We start from the raw sequence: 26,542 nt of genomic DNA, 5'->3' as shown, positions 1-26,542 counted from the left end.
TCCATACCTAATCCATAGACAGCAATAAAATATTACTGTATTCTCACCAGAATGATGATCAACGATTGTGGGATCCCAAACAAGCAAAAAGATGATGGAGGACGTATTACTGTAGATGCGACAAAAAAAGTGCATAAATTTGGACCAACTTGTGGAAGAATCTTAAACAATTTCTGCTCCAGACACACCCCAAAGACTAATAGTATGCATATCAAATACATGTGTATTTACACGTTTGGAGAAAAGTTTTCTGTGACGAGAAACTCTAGTTAAATATATCTGCAGATCTGAAACAGGTGAAATGTTGCAGAATGGGTGGATCTGAACTACAGGCTCTGTCACTGGGGCAGAGGGCAGCAGCTTCCCAGAGATAGAGATGAACTGGAGCAAGACCCTTTATGTGATGTCGGAGGACGTGGTGGGCTTTTGCCTTTTGCAAAGGGCTAATACATATTAATCAAACTGATATCTGTGGTTAAGCTTTTAATGGGAAGTTTTGAGGTCAGGAATTTGAGGAGAAAGGCTCAGTATTACTGCAAAGGAAATAAGACAAACTGTCTTCTGGCTGTGGACCTGCTATGTCCACAATATCTGAATGGGGAACACAACTCAAGTCATGAATCATGGGAACCAGGTTTGAGTTTGAACCCCAGACGTCTGCTGAGAGGAAGTTATAAGCTGCTAGACAGAAAGGGTAAGCACAGATGGTGGGAGACAGAATATAATGTGTAAATGAGTTTGTCTGTGTATTTGTGTGACACAGAGAGAGAGATCCAAATAGTTGAGTCTAATGTTAAAAAAAAAATAACCCCAAACTACCATAGAAATAGGAACTTGTTACAGGTTGAATTTATATTGTGGATAAGAAAAGTCTTGCAACATACACATGCACACTTGAAATTTAATGAAATAGAAGTATAACTTCTATTTTAAAAGAACAGGAAATTTTGAAACAAATCAGGAAGGATGAAAGGAGAAAAATGAATGCAAAATAAACAAAACCAGAATCTTGGAAACGTAAAATATATGCACTGAAATAAAAAATAAAATAAATGGAATGCATTCTAGAATCAACATAGCCCAATAAAAATTTAGTTTACTAGAAGACAATAATGAGATATCTGCCCAGTATGTGACAAAGAAAAGAAGGTAAGAAATATAAAAAGCTGTTATAATATGGAGAAAATGAAGAGCGCATGGAGGTAAGGGGTAATAAAAATTAGCTATGAATTTTGCACCCTTTAATAAGATACACAAAGACTAAGCGCCATACAGTATGTTAGAAAATTGTATGACTTTCCAAATCATAATTAATTATCTGAAGTATTATTAACATCTGTTATATAATGTTATAATAATGATAATTATGTTATTATTATCTTAAACATTTATTGGATCCAAATACTTTCTTTCAAATTAGCACAAGAAAAAATGGGGGTGCAGAGATTGTGGGAGGCCTCAAACATGTTTCAATCCAAACGCTGTCTTTAAGTAGCTGGGAAGGTAGAAGCCCCCGTAGAAGACGAGGAATTTAATCTTGCGCTGGTGCATTACCAGAGCAGTAGGAAGGAGAGACAGCTAACAGCACTTTTCTTATCCTAAAAGTTCTCCAAGATAATCAATAATTTTCCTTCCATGAGTGCTGAAATTGAAGTACTGACTGAAATAAGTCAATTCATCCTATCCTATGATTTTTGTATTTTTTACTGACTTGACTGAATGTTTTACCAAATTGATACCATTTGTTGGGTTTTGTTTTTGAATAGTCTAGCCTCCATTCTTGGGCTTTATGAATAAGTGAAATGTGTGTAAACTTTAAACAATCAAATACCTTCTTATGAAGTAAAAGAGTTGAATAATATGTATTTCTACATCCAATAATATACCCAAGTATATTTTTATTTCAGTGATAGTTTTGGCATAAATGCTGACATGGTCAAAATATTGAAATAAAGCTATTATGAATCTGGAGTGATGACTTCAAGATACTGAAATAAGTGGTAATGTTGGAGAAAACAGTGCATCCTTGGAATGATGAACTTATTCCAACCGCCAATCATCAAGTACGGAAGAGCCTCAAGAAACATGAGCATAGTTGTTAAACGAGCCCACAACCACCCAGTGAGCTCATTTTGATGTTCTACTACTTTAAATTGAGCACACTGTTGTCCTTCCACTCCCAATATGCTTGTCAACACAGAAACACACCGAGTTTAATCAGACGCGAAAGGTCCATCCATTGTGTATGAGAATTGCATGAGGCAAACCTAAAACTTGTTCTCAAAGTTTCTTTTTTATCTCATGTTGCCAAATTCTCCTTATGTCCATGTGGGACCTCATTACTTTCCAAAATGCCTGGGAGAGCTGAGTTGGAAACCCTAGGGATGTTTTAACAAGCTGTTGTTTTTGGATCCAAACTACAGGTGCAAGTGCTTGTCATTTCTTCTACTTTGTTATACATTGTTATTTTTATAGTGCAGACTCTAACAAGTGCCCTGGTCTGTCCAGAAAGGAGTTGAACTGGCAGGGCTCCCAGCTCTCGGAAGTTGGTTAGCAAAGGAAACAAAGCTGCTTTCAAGCCTTTTTTTCATGTTATGTGACAGACAATGTATATCTTTACTCAGTCCCTGAGCCTTTAACCTGCCCTGTTTTTCGTAAATAGTCTCTGTGGGAGGCCAGGTGATGTTCAAGTTGGAGAAAACAAACCTCCAACTGGAAACTCCCTGTGAACAGTGTCCTGAGAACAAAGCAATCACACTGTGAATTCCAATTACTGGGTAATCCTGATGCCTTTTCTTTGCTCCCAAATGAAAGTTTTTTGGTTTTATTGTCGTTGTTCCATAAACCCCCTAACTCACCTTTGAAAAGCAGACAGAATATATTATTGAGTCCTCTGTTAACGCACAAGCCTCAGGAGAAACGACACTAACATTTATCAGCCCAATCATCATTGGAAAATCAATTTTGATTTTATAATCTACTTATACCCCACTCCTCTTCCATATTTTCTTACCGCCAACTCCCTTTAAACAAAGACTGGTCGCAGCACACAGACTAAATTACTTAGATAACTGATTACTGGTCAGACCACACACACAACTGTGGTTTAGCAACTGGCCAACCAGTGCCCCTGAGTTATCGATGTTACTTTGTAACATTCACAGAACAGAGGGTTCCTTGTGGATATTGAAAGCCTCGTCTAAGGGTTTCCTAGTTTCCACTCTTTTTGAATAGCCACCACTTTCATTTTGTCCTTACATATTTGTTTTGACAGGCATATATAACAATCTTCTTTTTCCAAGATATATGTAATAGTATACAGATAATATAGATAACATACACATTACATATAAATATATGTAAAATATTTTATCTTATATATAAAATAAATGTATATAAGAAGTGAAACTATTAAATATTTGGATAGCTTTGGTGTATAGTGTGTCAATATTTTAATTACAACTTGATATCTAACATTTACTCTATCTTCTAGATGCATACCAACAAATGCAGTTCTGAGATCTGCCCTCCAAAGCACATTTCTTTTATTTGCTATTTTAAAAATGTAATATTGTCATCCCAACCATATCCCTTGCTTGTCTCCACTTGATCTAATACATTCCATAAAGTAGATCTTATATGAAATCTTACTTCATCAGAGTTGAAAAGTGCATATTTAAAAACAGCCATTATAAAGAGGGACAAAAAGACCAAACGGGCCTTTCTTGTCTCACATCATTTGAAATTATTCAGGATAAAATATATAGAAATATAAGTTTTGTCAACTTTAAAGCTAATTTTATTATTTTTACCGTCAAAATGAGTTTATTTTGGAATAGCCAAAAGAGTTCCCATTTGGGACGCGCATGCTGTAGCGAACCACAGGCAAATCCAGACAAGAAAGGAGAGGAGCTTGCTTTCATAATGAAAGAAGAGAGTAAGGATGGTCTATTCTAAACAAAGTTCATTGGGGGAAAGTAGAAGTTCGGGGTGACAACAACTTCTCGTTGGCTGAGCTGCGGCGTTTCTTATTGGCTGGGCTACTGGCAGGTAGAGAGAGAACTCTCCCTTCAGAAGTGAAGTAGCTGTACTTTCTGTCAGACGTTGAAGCTTCTGTGTCTTCTTGTTTGGAGTAATTGATGACATGTGACAAGGTGTGAGAGCTCCCCCTACAGGTCTCCCCGACTCCAGTTAGTGATGATCAACAGGACCCCGTGACCCCGCTGTTTAATCAGACAAGCTGAGTAGACAACTGTCAGAGTCTGCTTTTTTCTCTCTCGCTTCTTTAACATTAAGCTCATAGATGATCTCTCTTAAGCTCTCTTCCTTGTCAAAGAAAGTCATATGGAAGTCAAATCAACAATGTAGGTTCATTTATTTATAAAGAATAAATGTGAAATAATTGTCAGAATGTGTCCTTATAATTGAAGTAAGGTAGCAATAAGCATGATTTGAAATAGTGAGACCATCATTTGAAACCTTTAAATTTATTTTCATTCAGATTTTTTATTTTAAGTTGACAATTTTGAAAAGAAACCAATTCTGAATTCCTTCCTCTCAGAACTTGTTCCACCATGGCTTCTACATTTTTCTCACTCATTGTAGCACTGAACACTGCACTTTGTTATGTATATATATGAATAGTACATCTTTATATGTGGACTATCTTGCACAATTCTCTACCTAACCCGTTATATTGATACATACTCCTCATGCAGCATAGAAGAGACTTAACTTTCTGTATACCTAGTTGCCTAGAAAATCTAAGAAAAAAATTTAAATGGAGGCTATAAGATTTGTGTTTACATCTGTCTGTGTCTATATACGTATGTTGTAAATATTTTACATATTTTCTACCTCTAGATGGTATTACCAAATTTAAGAGCTCTATTTAATTGCGTTAAAGGTGAAGCACTTATAAGAATTGAGCACTTTACTCTTCTCAGAAATATAACGGAAACTAACCCATATGTGTTTTGCAAGTAAATGCGATACAGAATAATTTTTGGTAAATGAAAGTTTATTTAGATTCCTTGGTTTGGTTGAAATAGGCATGTTCTCTGAGTTATCAGCATTGGGTATGATACAGACTCCATGTCTATTCTACTTGGGTTTATTGATGAAATAAGCTCATGTTATCCTTGTTACAAAATTTGCTAGCTATAAAAATCACTTATAATAATAGCGGATTTTGTCTAATGTTTCACAAGTTTTTGTAGGCAATCTAAATATAATTATTAGGAACAAGTGAACTAAATAGATATAAGAAATATAAAAAGTTTTTAGGTGAAGTTTTTATGTGTTATGGTAAATGTACTTAAAAATAACTTCAAAATCTCTTGGTAACTTGAAACATTAGAGTTTTTCTAAATTATGTACACCCATGAAAATTTATTGAGTAAGTAGATCATTTCCAAATAAGATAAAATATTAGACATTAATTACTAAACATAGGTTTACCTACTTTTTGCTTCTTTTTACAGAAAAACTAAAAGGTGTTTGCGTCTATTAATGAACATGTCTTGTGACTCATTAAAAATTTATCCTGTGATAAAATGTATGTTTTCAATAAAGAAGGTAAAAGGGATGGAGGGATTTTTTTGTTAAGAAAGAAATTTTGTCCTAAAGTAAAACTGGTTATGGGAAAGAGGAAAAGGCATGTTCTGAAAGTAAAAAAAAAAAAGAAAAGTTATAGGTTTGTGGAAGAGGCACCTTGGGTAAAGAGTTTTGTGCATGGGCAAGTTGGCTAAGCTTGGAATTAATTTCATTAAGTAAATGGTTTAATATCAACAGTAAACTGGTACAAAATTAGAAATTGCCTTTCTCTCTCTTAAAATGACAGTTGTTTTCCTGCTCTTGAGAAAGAGGTTATAAAAGATTTTTCTTTAATTTTATGTAAGTCTACCAAAAATACAGGGATTCTATGTTTTCTCAAAATAATTTCCCATGTTCAAAAAGCTGAAATCTTTCTTTTAAGAGAGCCTTTTTTTTTTTTTTACAGTTTAAGTTTCTGTGTTTGCCTTTGACATCTTCTGTTGTCACTTTAGTTAAATGGATAAGTAAGCATTGTTTTATCATGACCTATTATCTTATTTGACCAGGTGTGTTAAAGCCTTTTGATATTTCCAACAAACTTCCCAAAAATTTAAATCATAAGCAAAATCTTTTTTTGCCCTACAAGTACCTTTGAGAACTACCAGAGAGTCCATGGGACTTCTCAGAGAATTTGTTCTCTCTTCTCATAATAACAGACATTGCAATCTAATTATGTTTATTTGATATGTCAAATTACATGTGAAGCATTATCAAACAAGTAAAGACAAACTTTCTTTATGGATATCCTCATATGTGTATGTTGTTAATATAAACGTTCCAAATACAGTGCCAAATTTTTAAAAATCTATGTCCTCATATGTTATCTCCCGTAATTCTAGTTACTTAAAAATATTATATGTCACAGGAATAATCAAATTTTATTGTCAATTTTATTGTAATCAAATCTTTAGCCATGCCATTTTAAGTCTTTTGTCATTTACAGAGTTATTGTTTATTTGATGCTTTTGCAATATGTTTCACCTTCAGAGAGATTCATGGAAAAGATTTTGACACAGTCTACAATACAGGTTTCTGAAAAACTTTCACATCATAACACTGAACTGGGTAGGTAATTACAGACACTTAATGGAGAGAATGACGGCTTCAAAATATCCTAACAAATGATCAAGATATACGTATTAATTACATGAGATTATGTGAACTGAAGAAGATACTCTAAATGTTTTGTTTTTCCAGAATTTAAGAATTCTTTTTCCTAAGCTATCAAAAATTTGGTAAGACATACCTTTGTGAAAAAATATAAAACATTTACTTTTTCTTTCTACCTTATCCTTCAGGAATTCAGAAAGCCTCTGTCAGTATTTTTACTTATATAAAAAATTAGGCCAATTTTTTTTAATATAAACAAATTAGTTTTAGTGGGATTTTCTTTGGTACAAAAATGAGGGTAATTGTAAAGAGAAAAACTATGTTTGCACTTTTGTAGATGTCATATTTCAGTCCTGTTCATTGTCCTTGAGGCTTTGTTACATACATGTGGACTGGACTTCCCTGGGCTAAGGTAATGCCTTTGGTCACACTAATCGTTCAAAGTAACCTCTTTCAAAAGCATCATCTCACTCCACACAAATTAGTCACCATTAGATCAATGTCTACCGATATGCAATCTTCAGCAGACCCTTTGTTGTCCTATGCTGGTACGACACAAGCTACTGTGACTCTCTAATGTCTTATACTCAAGCGTATGATCAAGAGGTTAAAGAAGCTTCTCTGGATTCCAATTTAAAGGATCTTATGGTCACAGTCTAGAGCCTGTAGACTGGATATTCTGGAAGCATCATCAGAGGAAGAAAGCTCTCAAGCCCTGCTGGAAAGGACCTTACCAAGTGCTCCTAACCACTGACACTGATACAGAACTAGAAAGCATTCAAATTTGATGATACATCTCACAGCTAAAGAAGGCTCCACCAAAAATATAGTCATCAGACGCTGGTGCAGATGCTAAACAAATTCCGGAGGACTCCAAATCTAATTGTACAGGAGGAGAAGCAACTGACATCTGAGACAGACAGCTCTTCCCAAACGGTTGGACCAGGACTGTACGCCTTTTACTCAATGTGTCTCTTACCTTATTTATCTCTCTCTCTTTGTTAGAAAAATAATATTCTTCTCTGCATCTCCCAATCTATTCAAAAAGGGGGAAATGTTTCTGACTGTTGGGTTTGTCCTCAGGAGCACCGTTCTGTACATAAGTCTAGAGATTCTTTAGTACATTTAATTACCAATCTCTCTGCCATTCCTCTCCTAATTCTTTGTCCTAAGTGTCTAGAATTCTTTGCCTGACCAATCAAATCCTTGGTTTTGTCAATTTCATTATAATGACTCCATGGTATGTACTCCCTTAGGGTCTAGCTTCTCTTACATTTTGCAGAAAAGCCTGTGTAAATCACATTGTTTAAATTTCTACCAAACTAGAGGTCATTATGCAACTGGATTGTTGGTTAAACTTTTTTCATTATGTGACCAATCAAAAACTCTGTATTGGGCATCACCATTGAGTTTACTTCACAGACTAAAATGTAAAATTAGTTACACACATAGTCAAGGGTGTTCAGTGCCTGTTGGTAGAAACCCCAGCACAGCTGCCAGATTGAAAAAAAACCTATTTCCTAGGATAGGCACCGTCATGGATAAATATATGATCATAAATTTCTCTAAATCCCTGACAGATATTGCTATATCTGTCACTAAAGAAATAGCTGCCAAAGAAAAGTCTGTGGATCCTCTTGCACAACTTGTATTAGGTAATAGAATTTTTTGTGCTTATCTCCCAGCTGAACAGGATGGCTTTTTCCTGCAGTAAACGCCTCTATTCCTTGGTATCTCTTCCTTGGCAAACACCTGTATTGAAATAAAAACTGAACTAGACAAAATCTGAACACAAACCGAATTGTTAAATGTTGTGCCCACTGACACTCCATGGTTTTTGATCACTTTAACTGGCTACCCTCAGGAATGGCCTGGTTTGGGTCTATTCTCCAGTTTCAACTTAGTGTTTTATTTATTATAATAGAAATTCTCACTGTTGTAAAACTGTCTCCTGTGCATAACTCAATGTTATAAGAATACCACTTGGATAATAATCACTCAATGCATTTATATGACTGCTAACACTTATGAGCCTTCACCTGAGAAAATTCAAGGAACTATAGACAGTATTTGCCCTTAAAGAAATATGATGGTGTCTGCTCTGGTGCTGTTTTTGCTCAAGTAGGACTTAAAGCTCTTAAGGAAATTGTGTTTCTCCTTGTGTGGGACATGACATACTGGGAATGAGCTTTCCTTAAAATGAAGGATGGAGGATGCTATGATGACTGATCAGCAATGTTTTTTAACAGTTGATCAGCAATGCTTTCCAATAGTTGATCAGCAATGCTTTCAAAGAAAGATCTCAATCAAAAGGGGAAAATGTCAAAATCGACTATAATGGAGCCATTTTAATATGGAGTTGGAGCTGCCTTTCAAGAGAAACAGCCTTGCTGTCTTAAACATTAGACTGGGCCAAACTCTCAGACTGTGTCAAAATGGCAGTTGTTTCACAAGCAATTGTTTGAGAAGTCAGCAGGAGAACAGACATCCAGACCACAAAAACTGAAGATTGTGGGCTGACCCTGATCCAGTGCTCCAGGCTCTTTGCTCCAAAAATTCAAACTTTTTTCATCTTGCAAAACTAAAACTCTGGGACATCAGCATCATGGCAGAGTGAGCTTGTCTGGTAATCTCGCCTCTCCACCGCACAACAAAAAGACATTCATACTACAACAGAGGGCATCCAAACACAACACAAAAGAACTCTGGGGGACACAAACAGCCGTACAATGGAGGGCAGAGAAGCTGGAACTCCCTTCAAAGGAGGTGGAAGAGAGTAAGAGAAAACTTTTCTCCCTCTCCAAAAGACTAGGATCTGGAACCATGGGCAGCCTCCAAGAGGGAAGGAACTGGGGAGGGGACACTCATTTGCAGGAACACCAAAGATCCCCAAAGGTCCTCATGGCCAAGGGGAAAGCCCCTACTGAGGTGAATACTAAAGCAGGGATGACCTCATCAAGCCAACACCACAGGAGAGGAGACAGCAAGGGTAGAGGGAGAAACTCCTGAGAGCATGTGGAAGAAACTGCCTCTCCCTCCACCAGCCCAGGCCTGACTCCAGTGCTTGGGATCTCAGCAAAATGCAGAGGACTCAGAATATGTGGCTCTTGACCCCCACCCAGTGGTGATAGGAGGTAACTGTGACCAAATAATACCATGATGCAGTAAAACAGAGCCACACTCTCTAGCAGTATCAAAAGTTATAGTAAATCTCCAGAATAGAGAGAAAATGACAAGTATGCAGAAATCAGTCCTGAAGACAAAGAAATATGTAATCTAAATGACAGAGAACTCAAAGTAGCTGTCACCAAAAAACTCTACAAGTTAAAAGAGAATGTAGAGAAATAATTCAGTGTGTTCAGGAGCTACTTCACAAAAGAGATTGAAACTATCAAGAAGAATCAATAAGAAATAATGGAGATGAAAGACACAATGGAAGAGAAATATGGATTCCCTGAATCCTCAGGTGGACATCATAGAGGAATGAATCAGCATAATCATTGTGGATAGACATGTTGAAATGCTCCAAACAGAGGAGGAGAGAAAACTAAGACTTAAAAGAAATGAAGAAAGTCTCTGAGAAATGTCCAACTCAATTAGGAAACGCAACATAAGAATTACAGGTATTCAAGAGGGAGAAAAGAAAGAGAATGGAGCAGAAAACTTGTTCAAAGAAGTAATAGCAGAGAACATCCCAAACCTAGGGAAGGAGATGGAAATCCATGTGAAAGAGGCTACCAGATCTCCTAAATATGTCAATGTAAAAAGACCTACTGCAAGGCATATTGTAGTGAAACTGGCAAAAGAGAATGACAAAGAAAAAATGCTAAAGGCAGCAAGGTAGAAAAAATAACCTACAAAGGAACTCCTATCAGGCTTTCAGTGGATTTCTCTGCAGAAACCTTACAGGCTAGGACAGCCTGGAATGACAATTTCAAATCTTTGGAGGACAAAAACTTTCAGCCAAGAATACTCTATCCAGCAAAAATATCCTTCAGATAGCATGGAGAAATAAAAAACATTCCCAGATAAACAGAAAGCTAACAGAGATCATAGCCATGAGACTCCTTCTACAAGTAATCCTCAAGAAGGTCCTCATACCTGAAAAAAAGGGAGAAAAGGCTTACAAAACACAGGGTAAGGAGATAAATAGGTAGATGAAATCAGAAAATTGTAGTTATACATCAGAACAGGATGGCAAATACTCAAGTATAAGATTAAAGATAAAGAGAAGGAAAACACCAAAAACAAAGATAATCTTGTCACTTTAATCACAAACTCACAACACAAGATGGAATAAGATGTGAGAAAAACAACCTAGGAGGGGAAAAGGAAAGGGACTGAATCAGTTTAGTCTAATGAAATAAGAGGCCATCAGAAAATGGAGCATCTTATCTATGAGGTTTTGAATACAAAATTCATGGTAACAACGAAACAAAAAAGCAGAATGTAGGCACAAATAATAAATCAGAAGGAAACAAACAAACAAAAAACACAACATAAAAAACTACATAACTCAATTGGTAGACCAAAATACACAGGACAAGAAACAAAGGAAATGCAGGAGACCTGATAAATGAGTGATAAAATGGCAGCATTAAGCCCTCATATATCGATAATCACCCTAAATGTAAACGGATTGAATTCTCCAATCAAAAGAGTGGCAAGATGGATTAAAGAACAAGACCCAACAATATGCTGCCTCCAGGAAACACATCTCAGCTCCAATGACAAACACAGGTTCAGACTGGAGGGATGGAACATGATATTCCAAGCTAATGGCAAGCAAAAGAAAGCAGGTGTTGCCATACTTAAATCAGACAAAGTAGACTTCAAGATAAGGCAGGTAAAGAGAGACAAAAGAGGGCAGTATATAATGACTAAAGTGACACTTCACCAAGGCGACATGACACATAAATACCTATGGCCCATAAATAGGTGCACCAAAGTACATAAAGCAACTATTAACAAGCATAAAAGAAGATATTAACAATAACACAATAATAGTAGAGGACCTCAACACTCCACTCATATCAACGGATAGATCACCCAGACAGAAAATCAACAAGGAAACAGTGGAATTAAAGGAAAACCTAGACCAGTTGGATTTAATAGACGTATATAGAACACTCCATCCAAAAACAGCAGAATACATATTCTTCTCAACTGCGCATGGAACATGCTCAAGGATAGACCATATGTTGGGAAACAAAGGCAAGCCTCAATAAACTTAAGAAGATTGAAATAATAACAAGCATCTTTTCTGATCGCAATGCTATAAAGCTAGAAATTAATTACAAGAAAAAGTCTGAGAAAGGGACAAAGATGTGGAGACTAAACAACAGGCTATTGAACAACCAATGTATCATTCAAGAAATTAAAGGAAAAATCAAAAAATATCTGGAGACAAATGGAAATGAAAACATACCATACCAACTCATATGGCATGCAGCAAAAGCCATATTAAGAGGGAAATTCATCACACTACAGGCTTGCTTTAACAAACAAGAAAAAATCTCAACTAAGTAATCTCAAAGTAATCCTAACTGAATCAGAAAAAAGAAGAAGTAGCAAAGCCCAAAGTCAGCAGAAGGAGAGAAATAATAAAAATCAGAGCAGAAATAAATGCTATTGAAACAAAAAAGGCAGTAGAAAGGATCAATGAAACAAAGAACTGGTTCTTTGAGAAGATAAACAAAATTGACAAACCCCTAGCCAGACTTACAAAGAAAAAAAAGAGAGAAAGCTCAGATAAATAAAATTAGAAATGAAAGAGGAGAAATAACAACGGATATCACAGAAACACAACAGATTATAAGATAATCATATGAAAAGCTATATGCCAACAAAATGGACAACATAGAGGAAATGGATAAATTCTTCGATTCTTACAACCTCCCAAAGCAGAACCAGGAAGAAATAGATAATCTGAATAGACGAATCACAAGGAAAGAGATTGAACCTGTAATCAAAAGCATCCCAAAGAATAAAAGCCTGGGATGAGAAGTTTCCCTGGGGAATTCTACCAAACATTCAGAGAGGATTTAATACCTATCATTCTCAAGCTATTCCAAATAATTAGGGAGGATGGAACACTTCCTAATATATTCCACGAGGCCAACATCACTGTGATACCAAAGCCTGACAAGGACAACACAAAAAAGGAAAACTACAGGCCAATATCACTGATGAACATAGATGCAAAAATCCTCAACAAAATATTGGCAACCCGAATTCAGCAACACATCAAAAGGATCATACATCACGATCAAGTGGGATTCATACCAGGGACACAGGGATGGTCCAACATCCGCAAATCAATCAATGTGCTACACCATGTCAACACTGAGGAATAAAAACCACATGATCATTTCAATAGATGCAGAGAAAGCATTTGACAAGATCCAACAGCCACTTATGATAAAAACTCTTAAGAAAATGGGGATAGAAGGAAATTACCTCAACAGAATAAAGGTCATTTATGACAAACACATAGCCAACATCATAGTCAATGGGCCAAAACTGAACACCGTCCCCCTGAGAACAGGAAGAAGGCAAGGATGCCCACTATCACCACTCTTATTCACCATAGTACTGGAGGTTTTGGCCAGAGCAATTAGGCAAGAGAAAGGAATAAAAGGAATCCAAACAGGGAGTGAAGAATCGAAACTCTTGCTGTTTACAGGTGACATGATCTTATATATAGAAAACCCTAAAGGATCCATCAGGAAACTAATAGAAATAATTAACAACTACAGTAAAGTTGCGGGGTACAAAACTTACAAAACTTGTTTGCATTTCTATACTCTAATAATGAACTTACGGAAAGAGAAATCAAGAATATAATTCCATTTATAATTGCAACAAAAAGAATAAAGTATCTAGGAATAAATTAAACCAAGGAGGTGAAGGGCTTATGCAATGAAAACTATAAGACATTATTGAAAGATATAGATGATGACATAAAGAGATGGAAAGAGATTCCATGCACATGAATTGGTGGAATAAACATAATGAAAATTCCATATTACCCAAAGCATTCTACAGATTCAATGAAACCCAATCAGAATCTCAATGACATTTTTCATAGAAACAGAACAAAGAATCCTAAAATTCATATGGGGCAAGCAAAGACCCTGAATTACTAAAGTAAACCTGAGAATGAAATCAAAGCTGGAGGCATCATAATCCCTGATTCAAAATGTACTACAAAGCCATAGTGATCAAAACAACTTGGTATCGGTACAAAAACTGGCACACAGATCAAGGGAACAGAAGTGAAAGCCCAGAAATAAAACTGCACATACATGGACAGCTAATCTTTGACAGAGTTGCCAAAAACATTCAATGGAGAAAAGATAGTCTCTTCAATAAATGGTGTTGGGAAAACTGGACAGCCACTTGCAAAAGAATGAAAGTAGACCATTACCTCATGCCATACACAAAAATAAACTCAAAATGAATCAAAGAGTTGAAGGTAAGTCCTGAAACCGTAAAACTCCTGTAAGATAATACAGGCAGTACACTCTTTGACATCAAACTTAAAAGGATCTTTCAAATACTATGTCTTCTCAGACAAGGGAAACAAAAGAAAAAGTAAACAAGTGGGACTTCATCAGACTAAAGAGCTTCCTCAAGGCAAAGGAAACTAGGATCAAAACTAAAAGACAATCCACCAAGTAGGAGAAAACATTTGCAAATCATATATCCAACAAGGGGTTAATCTCTGTAATATATAAGGAACTCAGACAACTGAACAACAACAACAAAAAACAGTCTGATCAAAAAAGGGGCAGAGGATACGAACAGACATTTTTCCAAAGAAAATATACAGATGGCCAATAAACACATGAAAAGACGTTCGATGGGAAAAGAACAGTCTCTTCAATAAATGGTGTTGGGAAAACTGGACAGTTACATGCAAAAGAATAAAAGAAGACCATTACCTTACACTATGCACAAAAATCAACTCAAAATGGATTAAAGACTTGAGTGCAAGACTGGAAACCATGAAACCATGATAATTCTAGAAGAAAACATAAGCAGTACCCTCTTTGACATCGGTCTTAGCAGTATATTTTCAAGAACCATGTCTGACCAGGCAAGGGAAACAAAAGAAAAAATGGACAAATGGACATCAAATTAAAAAGCTTCTGCACAGCAAAGGAAAGCATCAACAAAATGAAAAGACAACCTAACAATTGGGAGAAGATATTTGCAAACCATATATTAAATAAGGGATTAATATCCAAAATATACAAATAACTCATACAGCTCAACAACAACAAAAAACCAATAACCCAATTAAAAAATGGGCAAAGGATCTGAACAGAGATTTCTCCAAAGAAGATCTACGGATGGCCAACAGGCATATGAAGAGATGCTCAACATCATTAGCTACCAGGGAAATGCAAATCAAAACTACAATGAGGTATCACCTCACTCCAGTCAGAATGGCTATAGTTAACAAGACAGGAAACAACAAGTGTTGGAGAGGATATGGAGAGAAGGGAACCCTCACACACTGCTGGTGGGAGTGCAAACTGGTGCAGCCACTATGGAAAGCAATATATATCCTCAGAAAATTAAGAACAGATCTACCATATGATCCAGCTATCCCACTGCTGGGTATTTATCCAAAGAAGTTGAAAATGCAAAGGTATAAAGATATTTGCACCCCTATGTTCATTGCAGCATTATACACAATAGCCAAGACTTGGAAGCAACCTAGGTGCCCATCAAGGGACAAATGGATAAAGAAGATGTGGTATTTATACACAATGGAATACTACTCAGCCGTAAGACAGGATGAAATCCAGCCATTTGTGACAACATGGATGGTCCTTGAGGGTATTCTGCTGATTGAAATTAGTCAGAGGGAGACAGTCAAATCAAAGTATGATCTCACTCATAAGTAGAAGATAAAAACAATGACAAACAAACACATAGCAATGGCAATTGGATTGGTGGTTACCATAGGGGAAGGGAGGGGAGGGCAAAAGTGGTGATTAGGCTCACATGTCGGGGGGTGAACTATAATTAGTTTTTCGATGGTGAACATGATGTAATCTACACAGAATTTGAAAGGTATTACGATGTACATCTGAAAGCTATATAATGTTATAATCCAATGTTACTGCAAGTAAAAAAATTAAAAATTTTTTTACAAAGATGTTTGACAACACTAATCATCAGGGAAATACAAATCAAAACTACACTAAGATACCATCTTACGCCTGTTAAAATAGCTATAATCACTAAGACTAAAAATAGCAAATGTTAGAGAAGGTGTGGAGAAATGGGACCCCTCACACACTGCTGGTGGGAATGCAGCTGGTGCAGCCACTATGGAAAAGAGTATGGAGAGTCCTCAAAATGCTAATAATAGAAATACCTTATGACCCAGCTGTCTCACCTCTGGTATCTACCCAAACAACTTGAAACCAACAATCCAAGGTAACATATGTATCCCTATGTTCATTGCAGCACTATTCACCATAGCCAAGACATGAAAACAATACAAGTGCCTATCAACTGATGATTGGATAAAGAAGATGTGGTATATATATACAATGGGATACTACTCAGCCATAAAAAAGACAAAATCATCGCAATGGCAACAGCATGGATGGACCTGGAGGGAATTATTCTAAGCCAAATAAGCCAGACTGAGAAAGACAAACAGCATATGATTTCACACGTATGTGGAATATAAACAAACGCATGGACAAAGCAAATGATTCAGTGTTTACCAAGGGAAGGGGGTGGGGAGTGAGCACAGGGGTTGAAGGGGAGCACTTATGCTGTGGTAGACAAGAAATAATGTACAACTGAAATTTCACAATGATGCAAATTATTATGAACTCAATTAAAAATAAATTTTAGAAAAACTGAGAATTGTGGACTCTTGGAAGATAGAATTAATAGTTAATGTTAAGCGCAGGCTAGCTCTCTGTCTCCAACTCCAATTAAAATTCTTTGTAATACAACTTCACTTCTTCGCCTTTAAATGCCCCAGGCTTTTACTCCCTAGAGGGTGTCAATCTACAAAAACAGAAACCAGTTTATGAGGCAAAGTGTTTATTTGGGATCAAAGAATTGCAATTTGGGGAGCACTGATTCAGTGAGAAACCCGAGTAACGTTCTGATTACAGCAGAAGGACTCAGGGTTTTTATGGGAAAAAGGGAGGAAGATGAGGTGAGTTGTATCAAAGACGAGTTTATTGGTGCTAGATGAGGTAAGGCTCGGTTTGTTCTTTATAGACTGCTTTGAGATTTGATCATGAGGCAAAAGGCTAGATCGGAACTTCATTCATTGGTTATCAATGCAGTCATCAGGAAAGCCCAATTTTATCAGTCCTTACAAACAGGATCTTCTTGCTCTTACTGCCTTCTTGGAATGTTGGCAGTTTGATTTAGTTTGGAAGATAAAACAAGACATGCACAACAATTTCTTTAAAATGGCCATGCTGTCTCTATTCTAATGTGGCTCCACTCATGTCATCTTTCATATAGGATATTATTTGGGTTTCTACCTGAATCTGTGCTTCCAAAATTGTAATTATTTGATTCCAAGTAAACACTCTACCTCTTAAACTAGTTTCTGTTTTTGCAGATTGACATTACTTTTTGATTACCTCAATATTTCAAAGTGTTTGAAACTCATTGTCAGTCTTTTTCTGTTTCTTTTCTCCTTTCTCTCTGATCCTATCCTGAGCTAATTACATTCAACTTTCTGTTTGGAGTTTTGCATTTTCTCCACCACACCCTTCCTCATAATGAACTCTATGCTGAAAATATTTTGCTATTGAGTAATTATTTATGTGTGTATGGCTATTCTGGGAGAAAGTGACATGTGACCTCTCGGGCACTTAGGGCTAGCTCAAGAAAGATCTTTTGTCAGATCTCTCTGAAATTTTAGACTTTCAAAGACTGCTTTTTTTTTTTTTGAGGAAGATTAGTCCTGAGCTAACATCTGCTGCCATTCCTCCTCTTTTTTGCTGAGGAAGACTGGCCCTGAGCTAACATCCGTGCCCATCTTCCTCTATTTTATGTGTGGGATGCTTATCATGGCTTGATGAGATCCGAACCTGTGAACCACAGGCAGCTGAAGCGGAAAGTGGGAAATTAACCACTGCGCCACCTGGCTGGCCTCAAAAGACTGCTGTTTTAATTATGTAGGTAAGAACGAGGTATGCCTCCCTTCTGGAGCACCTAATTTACATGGACGTAGACATGCAATCTCACTTTTCAACACAGATTCAGAAATTCAGATAAGAAGACTTTGACACAAAATGTCTCACGTAATCTCACTCTGTAGTTCCAGGGAAAAGCACCCTCGTATCTAATGTACAGCCCAGATATAACGTTGACCATTTACACGGAGTCTTGCTTTTCATTGAGCCTCTACAAACCCACCATTCTTTAAATTTTACCTAAACTCCACCCTTTCCTCAAATATAGAACACTCTTATTTTGTTTAATGAGACACTGTCATTTCTGGCGCTTGTCGCCCTTGTCATTGCAGTAATTTGGTAAAGCTGCCTTTACTGGAATGGATGTGTCCCTAGTGGTCTTGAGCTGAGCTAGGACAGAACTAAAGGAAGAGTTCAAACACATGCAGTTTTTTTTCTCTTGCACAGTGCGTACCGGGTGGCAGCAGCTGGGAGTTTTCTGCCAAAATCCCAATGGTAACTGCTGGAAGATGCTCATGGGCTTTCGCAATAAGCTCCAGGCTGCACAAGTATGGGTGGCAGTCACTTCCAAAATTATATTTGAGTGGGTGCCATAAGGGCCCAAAGGCATTGGGAGAGCCGCCTTCTTTTATAATTCAGACATGGCCTACTTTTGTTCAATTCCTCACACAAATATAGCTTTCTTTCTGGTAGTGTTACAGGTGGGAGCTAGCAATATTCCCAGATGTGGAATATGTGTTCTCCAAAATCTTAGCAGAAGGAAGAAAATGACACATATCATAGCATAAATAAATGAAATAGAGACCAAGAAATAAAGAAAAAAAGTCGATAGCACTAAAGGTGGTTTCTTGAGGAGATAAAATTGACAAACTTTTAGCTACACTAAGAAAAAGTCTCACATTAGTAAAATAAGAAATTTAAGAGTAGTCATCACAACTGAAGATACAAAAATACTTAGGATCATAAAACACTTCTATGAATAACTATTATGCCAAAAAATCAGACCACCTTAAAGAAGTGGATGAATTCCTAGACACACAAAGCCTGCTAAGAATGAATTAGGAAGAAATAGGAAATCTGAACATATCAATAAGTAGCAAGGTGACTGAATCAGTAAACAAAAACCTCCCAGAACAGAAAAGTCCGGGATAGCTGTCTTCATTGGTGAATTCTACCAAACATTTAAAGAGTTAACATCAACCCTTCTCAAGCTCTTCCAAAAACTTGAAGGAGAGTGGAGATTCCCAAACTCATTTAAAAAGTCCAGGTTTACCTTGATACCAAAGCCAGATAACGACACAATAGACCAGTTTCTTTGATGAATATAGATGTAAAAAGTCTCAAGAAAGCAAACTGAACTCAAGAACATATCGAAAGGATCAGTTACTGTGATCAACTTGGGTTTATCCCTGGGATGCCAAGTGTCCAGAAACCTATCTTGAAATCATAGAACTTTACAATCTAAATGACAAAGAAATCCAAAACAGTCAGAAAACAACTAAAAAGATGGTGATAGTGAGCCCTTACCTATCAACATTACTTTAATGATAAATAGATTAAATTCTCCACTAAAAAAAAACATATAATGTGCAGTCAGCCTGGTGGCATTAAGCTCCTGTGCTCCACTTGGGTGGCCAGCAGTTTGCCGGTTCGGATCCCAGGTGCGGACCTACACACCACTTATCAAGCCATGCTGTGGCAGGAGTGCCACATATGAAGTAGAGGAAGACGGGGACAGATATTAGCTCAGGGCTAACCTTCCTCACAAAAACCAAAAACATAAAATGGCTGAATATATAAATAAAACAAAATTTAACGATATGCTGTGTACAAGAGACACAGTTTAGCTTTAAGGATACACAGAGACTGAAAGGGTAGGGACGCAAAAAGATATTTCAAGTAAATGGTAAGCAAAATAGAAGAAGTGTAGATATACTCATATCAGACCAATTAGATATTAAGCTAAACATTGCCAAAGAGATCAACAAGGTTATTATATAATGATAAAGAAGTGAATTCATCAAGAAGATATGAGCATCTAAATATATAAAGCAAACACTAACAAAACTAAATGGAGAAATAATCAGCAATATAATAATAGTAGAGGATTTCAATATCTGACTCTCATCAATGGAGAGACATGCTGATATAAAATCAATAAGCAAAGACTTGAACAACAGTCTAGAAAAATGTTCTAAAAGACTTACACAGAACATTTCATCCAACTACAGAAGAATATACATTTTTCACATATGTACTCAGAACATTCTCCAGAGTAAATCAAATAGACCAAAAAACAGATCTCCTCAAAGTCAAGAAGTTAGAAATTATATTAAGTATCTTTTCCAACCACAATAGTACGAAGCTAGAAATCAAAAAAAGCAGGAAAATAAGAAAATTTTAAAAAGTATGGAAATTAAACAACACATTCTTGAATAACTAAAAAAATCAAAGAAGAAATGAAAATGAAAATCACAAAAAAATATCTTGGGGGCAAATGCAAACACAGCTCACCAAAATTTATGGATTGCAGCAAAAGCAATACCAAGAGGCAAGTTTAAAAATATAAACACAAACATAAGAAAATATATCAAATAAACAAGATAACACTACTACTCAAGGAACTAGAAAAAGAAGCAAAAACTAAGATCAAAGTTCACAGAAGGAAGGACAGACATATTAAAAAGTAGAGCAGAAGTTAGTGAAATAGAAAATAGGAAAACAATTTAAAATATGAACAAAAGTAAGAGCTTTTTTAAATGATTAGCAGAAGTGACAAAACTTTAGCAAAACTAACATCCAAAAAATGGAGGACCCAAATAAATATAATTAGAAGACAAGACATTACAAATGATACCATTAAAATACAAAGATCAGGGCCTGGCCCCGTGGCCGAGTGGTTAAGTTCGCGCGCTCCGCTGCAGGCGGCCCAGTGTTTGGTTGGTCCGAATCCTGGGCGCGGACATGGCGCTGCTCATCAAACCACGCTGAGGCAGCGTCCCATATGCCACAACTAGAAGGACCCACAATGAAGAATATACACCTATGTACTGTGGGGCTTTGGGGAGAAAAAGGAAAAAATAAAATCTTTAAAAAGTACAAAGATCAAAAGAAACTATTATAAACAATTACACGCCAAGAAATTGGACAACACAGAAGAAATGGATAAATTCCTAGAAATGCATACCTACCAAAACAAAATCATAAAGAAACAGAAGATGTGAGCAGACTGATAATGACTAAGGAGCTAGAAGCTGTGATCAAACAGCGCAACAATGAAAAGACCAAGATCAGATTGTGTCACTGGTGAATTCTTCCTCACAAGTAAAGATGAATTAACATCAGTCCCTCTCGAAATTTTCCAAAAATTTGTAAAAGAAAGAAAACTGTCGAATTTATTTTACTCAGCTAGCACCACTATGACACTAAAGCCAGATAAGTACACTAAAAAATAAGTTCAGGCCAATGACTTTGACAAATATAGTTGCAAAAATTCTCAGCAAAATACTACCAAGCTGAACTCGGTAGCACACTTAAAGGATCACACATCACTATGAGGTGGCACTTGTCTCTGGGATACAAAAATGGCTCAACATACGCAAATCAACAAGTGTGATACACCGCATTTGTAAAATAAAGGGTAAAAATCTTATTCTTCTTTCAATGATGCAGAAAAATTACTTGAAAAATTTATCCTTCTTTTATAATAAAAGCTCTCAACTAATTGTGTAAAGAAATAATGTACTTGAACATAATAAAGTTCATATATGTAAGGTCCGTGATTAACATCAGACCCAATAGTGAAAGTTTGAGAGCTTTTCATCTAAATCATGAACAAGTGAAAGATGCACATCTTCATCACTCGATTTCAAGATAGTATTGGAAGTCCTAGCCAGAGCAATTCATTGAGAAAAAGAAATAAAGACACCAAAATCTGAAAGTTAAAGTAAATTTTTTTCTGTTTGGAGGTAACATAATTTTATGGATGAAAATCTTAAAGACTCAACCAAGAAATCCTTAGCATAATTCAATTCAGTAAAGCTGTTGGGTGCAAAATCAATCAAATTAAATTAGTCAATTTTATTTCTTTGCACTAACACCAAAATATATGATAAAGGTATTTAAAAAACCAATTTTATTTATAATACCATCAAGAAAATACTTAGGAATAAATTCAAGCAAAGCGGGGAGTCTATACACTATAAAGTATAAGAAAAAATTTGAAGAAGACACAAACAAATGGAAAAACATCCCATAATGATGGATCAGTGAGTTAATATTAAAATGTCAATACTTATCTAAAGCCATCTATATATTCAATGCAATCACTATCAAAATTCCAAGAGCATTTTTCAGAGAAATAGAAAAAATATCTCACAGTTTGTATGGGGATCACAAAAGATGCTGAATATTCAAAGCAATCTTGAGAAAAAATAGCATAGCTGGGAGCAACGGAAATCATTTCTTGATTTTACACAATATTACAAAGCTATGCTAATCAAAACTAGATGGTACTGATATAAAAATAAACATATACAACAATGGAACAGAATTGAGAGCCAAGATACAGACTCATGCATATATGGTCCAGTAATATTTGACAAAGGAGCTAAGCATGCTTAATGAGAAAAGGATTTTCTCTTCAATAAACAGTATTTGAACTACTGGATATTCACACACAATTAAATAAAATTGGACACCTATCTTACACCACTCACAAAAATTAACTGGAAATGGATGAAATAATTTAATGGAACACCTGAAACCATAAAACTCTCAGACGACAAGGTCTTAGAAGACCTCAATGTAGGTTTTGACATTGATATTTTTGGACATGACATGAAAAGTACAAGCAGAAAAAGCAAAAATCAACAAATAGGATGGCATTAAACTAAAAGCCTTCTTTACAATAAAATACTCAACAAAATGAAAAGCCAACATACTAAACATATAAAATATTTTCAAATTATGTGATGAGAGGTTAATATCCAAAATGCATATGGAACTCCTACAACTTAATAGCAAAAATACAAACAACCTGGTTGAAAAAATGGACAAAGGACCTGGATAGACATTATTCCAATAAAGACTTACAGATGACCAAAAAATACATGAGAAGATGCTTAATGTCACTAATCACCAGGGAAAAGCATATCAAAACCACAATGGGTTCACCTCACATCCGTAAGAATGACAATCATGAAAAAGACCAGAGATAACAATGTTGCTGAGGGTGTGAAGAAAAGGGAGTCTTGTGCACTGTTGTTGGTAATGTAAATTGGTATAGCTTCTATGGAAAACTGTATGGAGATTCTTCAAATAATTAAAAATAGAACTACCATATGATCCAACAACCCAACTTATGGGTATATAGCCAAATAAAATGAAATCAGAATCTCAAAGAGATATCTGTACATCCATGTTCATTGTAGCATTATTCACAATAGAAAACACCTGCAAACAACTTGTTTCATATGTATATATGTATTAAGTATATGTGTGTGTATACACACACACACACACACACACACACAATGGAATATTACTAAGCCACAATAAAGAAGGAAACCCAGGCATTTGTGACACACAGATTGACTTTGTAGGTACTATGCTAAATGGAAAATCAGAGTAAGAAAAATACTATATGATCTCACTTACATGTGGAATCTCAAAAAGCAATATGGATGAATCTCCAAAATATAGTATTGAGTGAAAGAAGCATGGCAAAATTAATTATATGTTCAAATAATGATTAGCTTCTTGGAGTTTTTGATTAGGAAAAAGCAAAAGGAAGACTCCAAGAGTACTAGAAATATGAAATATTCTAAATCTTGATCTTTGTTGTAGTTACATAAGCATATATATAGGTAAAATTTGTAACCTGTATGCTTGAGATTTGTATTAACTGCATTAACTAAAAACTGTATCAGCTGTAAGTAAATAATGCCTTGAAGATGATATGTTCAAGGTAACTCCCCACTTCAAGTTTTCTTACTGTTCCTGATTTTGCACATACAGCTTCTGCATGATGTTCCTCTGTTTTTAGACATCGATGGAAAACACATCAGTAGTGCCTTTTGAAAATTTTCTACAGAAACATTTATTTAGAAGCTAAGGGTAAAATCTCTGAAAAACAATCAAAAAAATAAAGAGACAGACATAGAATTTCCAAAACTATTTTGAAATTTTCTTTTTTAATTTTGATTTCATATTTAATTTAACTGTCATCAGATAACAGGTCTATATTATTTCCCTGAAATGTATTGTTATTTTTGGTGCCCATATTTTGCATGATAAATAATTCTAGTTATCTGGACATTTGCAGATGTGAGGTGATCCACATAACAGACGGCTGACTTACTCAGGTTTGCTCACTCACTATCATCATGTGTTCTATTAAGACTAAGCATGTTTATGTGTCTGAATTCATATCCATGGACCCCATGAGCATCATGAATCAACATAACATTTAAGCATCATGGACACAATTAATTTCAAGAGAGAATTTAGTCATGGTGTACTTTAAAACAGATTGGCCATTGCAATTACAACTAGAGCCTGGGGAAAGATATACATTACTTAAACAAAAAGTTACATGAATTAAAATGGCTTGCCTTCAAGATCCAGATAAAACAGATTGTGAAAGACTGCTTACAAAAACAGTGAAAATATAACATGCACAGATCAAAGACATAGAACATAGTGTTTAAAATAAATTCCTGGACAGAAATCAATATACCAACTTAAAGGACAAGTTTGGGAGTCACATTTTAACACTTATTTGCTGCGTGATACTGAGAACAATATTAGTTTCCCATGCCTCCATTTTCTCACTTAGAAGATGGGTGTCAAAGTACTTATATCATATAGTTGTTAATAGGATGCAAAGTAATGTATAAAAATTGCTTGGTGTGGAGCATAGCAAATAGTAAGTGCTCAAAAAATAGCCTCTCTTAGTATGGTAGTCTCACGTAATTCTTAACAACTTCCTATTATACTGATCAAAGAATTTAACTTTCTCTTCAAGCCTTATTAAAGGAGAGAGAATTACCATATGTTTAAATGTTAACGACTTCAGGAAATTAGACTCGTTTAGCATTGAATAATTTGAAGAATGAGACTAAGTTTGCTGTCATTTTAAATTTACACATTTCCCCAGCCACCTTTCTCAGGGCCCCCTTGACCTCGCTGTTCCTCAGACTGTAGATGAGGGGGTTCAGCACAGGGGTGAAGACAGTGTAGCATGCTGACACGACCTTATCAAGGTCAGCTGACCTGTAGGATTTGGGTCTCATGTAGGTGGAAATGGCAGCTCCATTAAAGAGTCCCACCACAGCCAAATGTGAGGAGCAGGTGACAAAAGCCTTCTTGCAGGCTTCTCTAGAATGCATCTGGAGAACAGCTGCGACGATAAAACTGTAGGAGGTCAGGATGAGGGAAAAGGGGACCAGAAGCATTAACACACAGCAGATGTACATTACATTTTCGAAGACTGATGTGTCAGCAGAAGCCAAACGCACCAGCATGGGGGCCTCACAGAACAAATGGTCGATCTCACGTGCACCGCAAAATGGGAAGCTCAGGGTAGCAGCAGCCTGCATGAGCCCATCAGCTGCCCCCAGGAACCAAGACCCCAAAGTCATTCTCAGGCATAATTGCTGGCTCATGAGGACAGGATATCTCAGTGGATGGCAAACAGCCACGTAGCGGTCATAGGACATGGCTCTAAAAGGAAACTCTCGCCGCCACCCAGTGTGAGTGAAAAAAGAGCCGCAGCACACAACCAGCAGGGGAGATGGACTTCTTGCCAGTCAAGTAGTCAGCAGCCATTTTGGAAATGATCGTGGCAACCAGCATCACATCCATGAGGGAGAGTTGGCTCAGTAGGAAATGCATGGGTGTGTGGAGCCGGGGGTCCCAGTAAATCAGGAGAAGCATGACGACATTGCCCATAAGAGAAGCAATGGCCGTTGTCAGCACCACCATGAAGAGAAAGAGGTGGGGTCTTGTATGTTTAAAGAGTCCTAGAAGAATGAAGTCTGATGTTGTGTTTCTCTTCTCCACGATTTCTTCTGGTGTGATTCTGCAAATGGAAAAATAGAGAAGGAAGGGACTTTCATCATCTACAAACCTTAGTTTGGCTTCATAACTTCTGCACATGTGCTGGATATGGAATCCAAGGTCCTGACTCAAAGCCCTACATCCCAGTTAAGATGGTTCTGCTTGACCTGTTATTCCACTTCTCTGTAACTCAGCCTTTCACTGTTTTAAATAACGTTAGTCTATGTATTTCACACAATGATATATTGGTTGGTTGGTATAATAGATCAAAATGAATCAAAAGTAGAAAAAAGCTTTCAAAGATTATAGAATTGTAAGTAGTTAATTTGGCTGTTTTTTATATTATTTAATAATTATTATTATTGTGCTTTTCTTATGTGTACTGAAACCAAAATTTAACCAAGTTAGAAAATAAACACTTATTTAAACATTTGCTATTTATATTTCTTTGAGTCTTAGATGAATTCTTTTCAAATTTTGGAAATTTTAACATACTCAAATTAGTTATTTTTTTAAGAAACAAAAAATTACAGCTATTTCACTGTGGGTTACAAGGGCCACAGAAGGGAACAGATGAGTAT

The 26,542-nt window shown here is 36.1% G+C and overlaps 1 pseudogene; it reads right to left on the bottom strand.

Moving 5' to 3' along the window:
• Window positions 1-24,982: 24,982 nt before the first annotated feature.
• Window positions 24,983-25,886, bottom strand: LOC139042816 (olfactory receptor 2T33-like; annotated as a pseudogene).
• Between the last annotated feature and the right edge of the window lie 656 nt (window positions 25,887-26,542).

The sequence above is a fragment of the Equus asinus genome, unplaced genomic scaffold (assembly GCF_041296235.1).
Source record: "Equus asinus isolate D_3611 breed Donkey unplaced genomic scaffold, EquAss-T2T_v2 contig_1, whole genome shotgun sequence".
Lineage (NCBI taxonomy): Eukaryota > Metazoa > Chordata > Mammalia > Perissodactyla > Equidae > Equus > Equus asinus.
The sequence above is the reverse complement of the archived record's forward strand: the minus strand, read 5'-3'. Positions and strand labels throughout refer to the sequence as shown.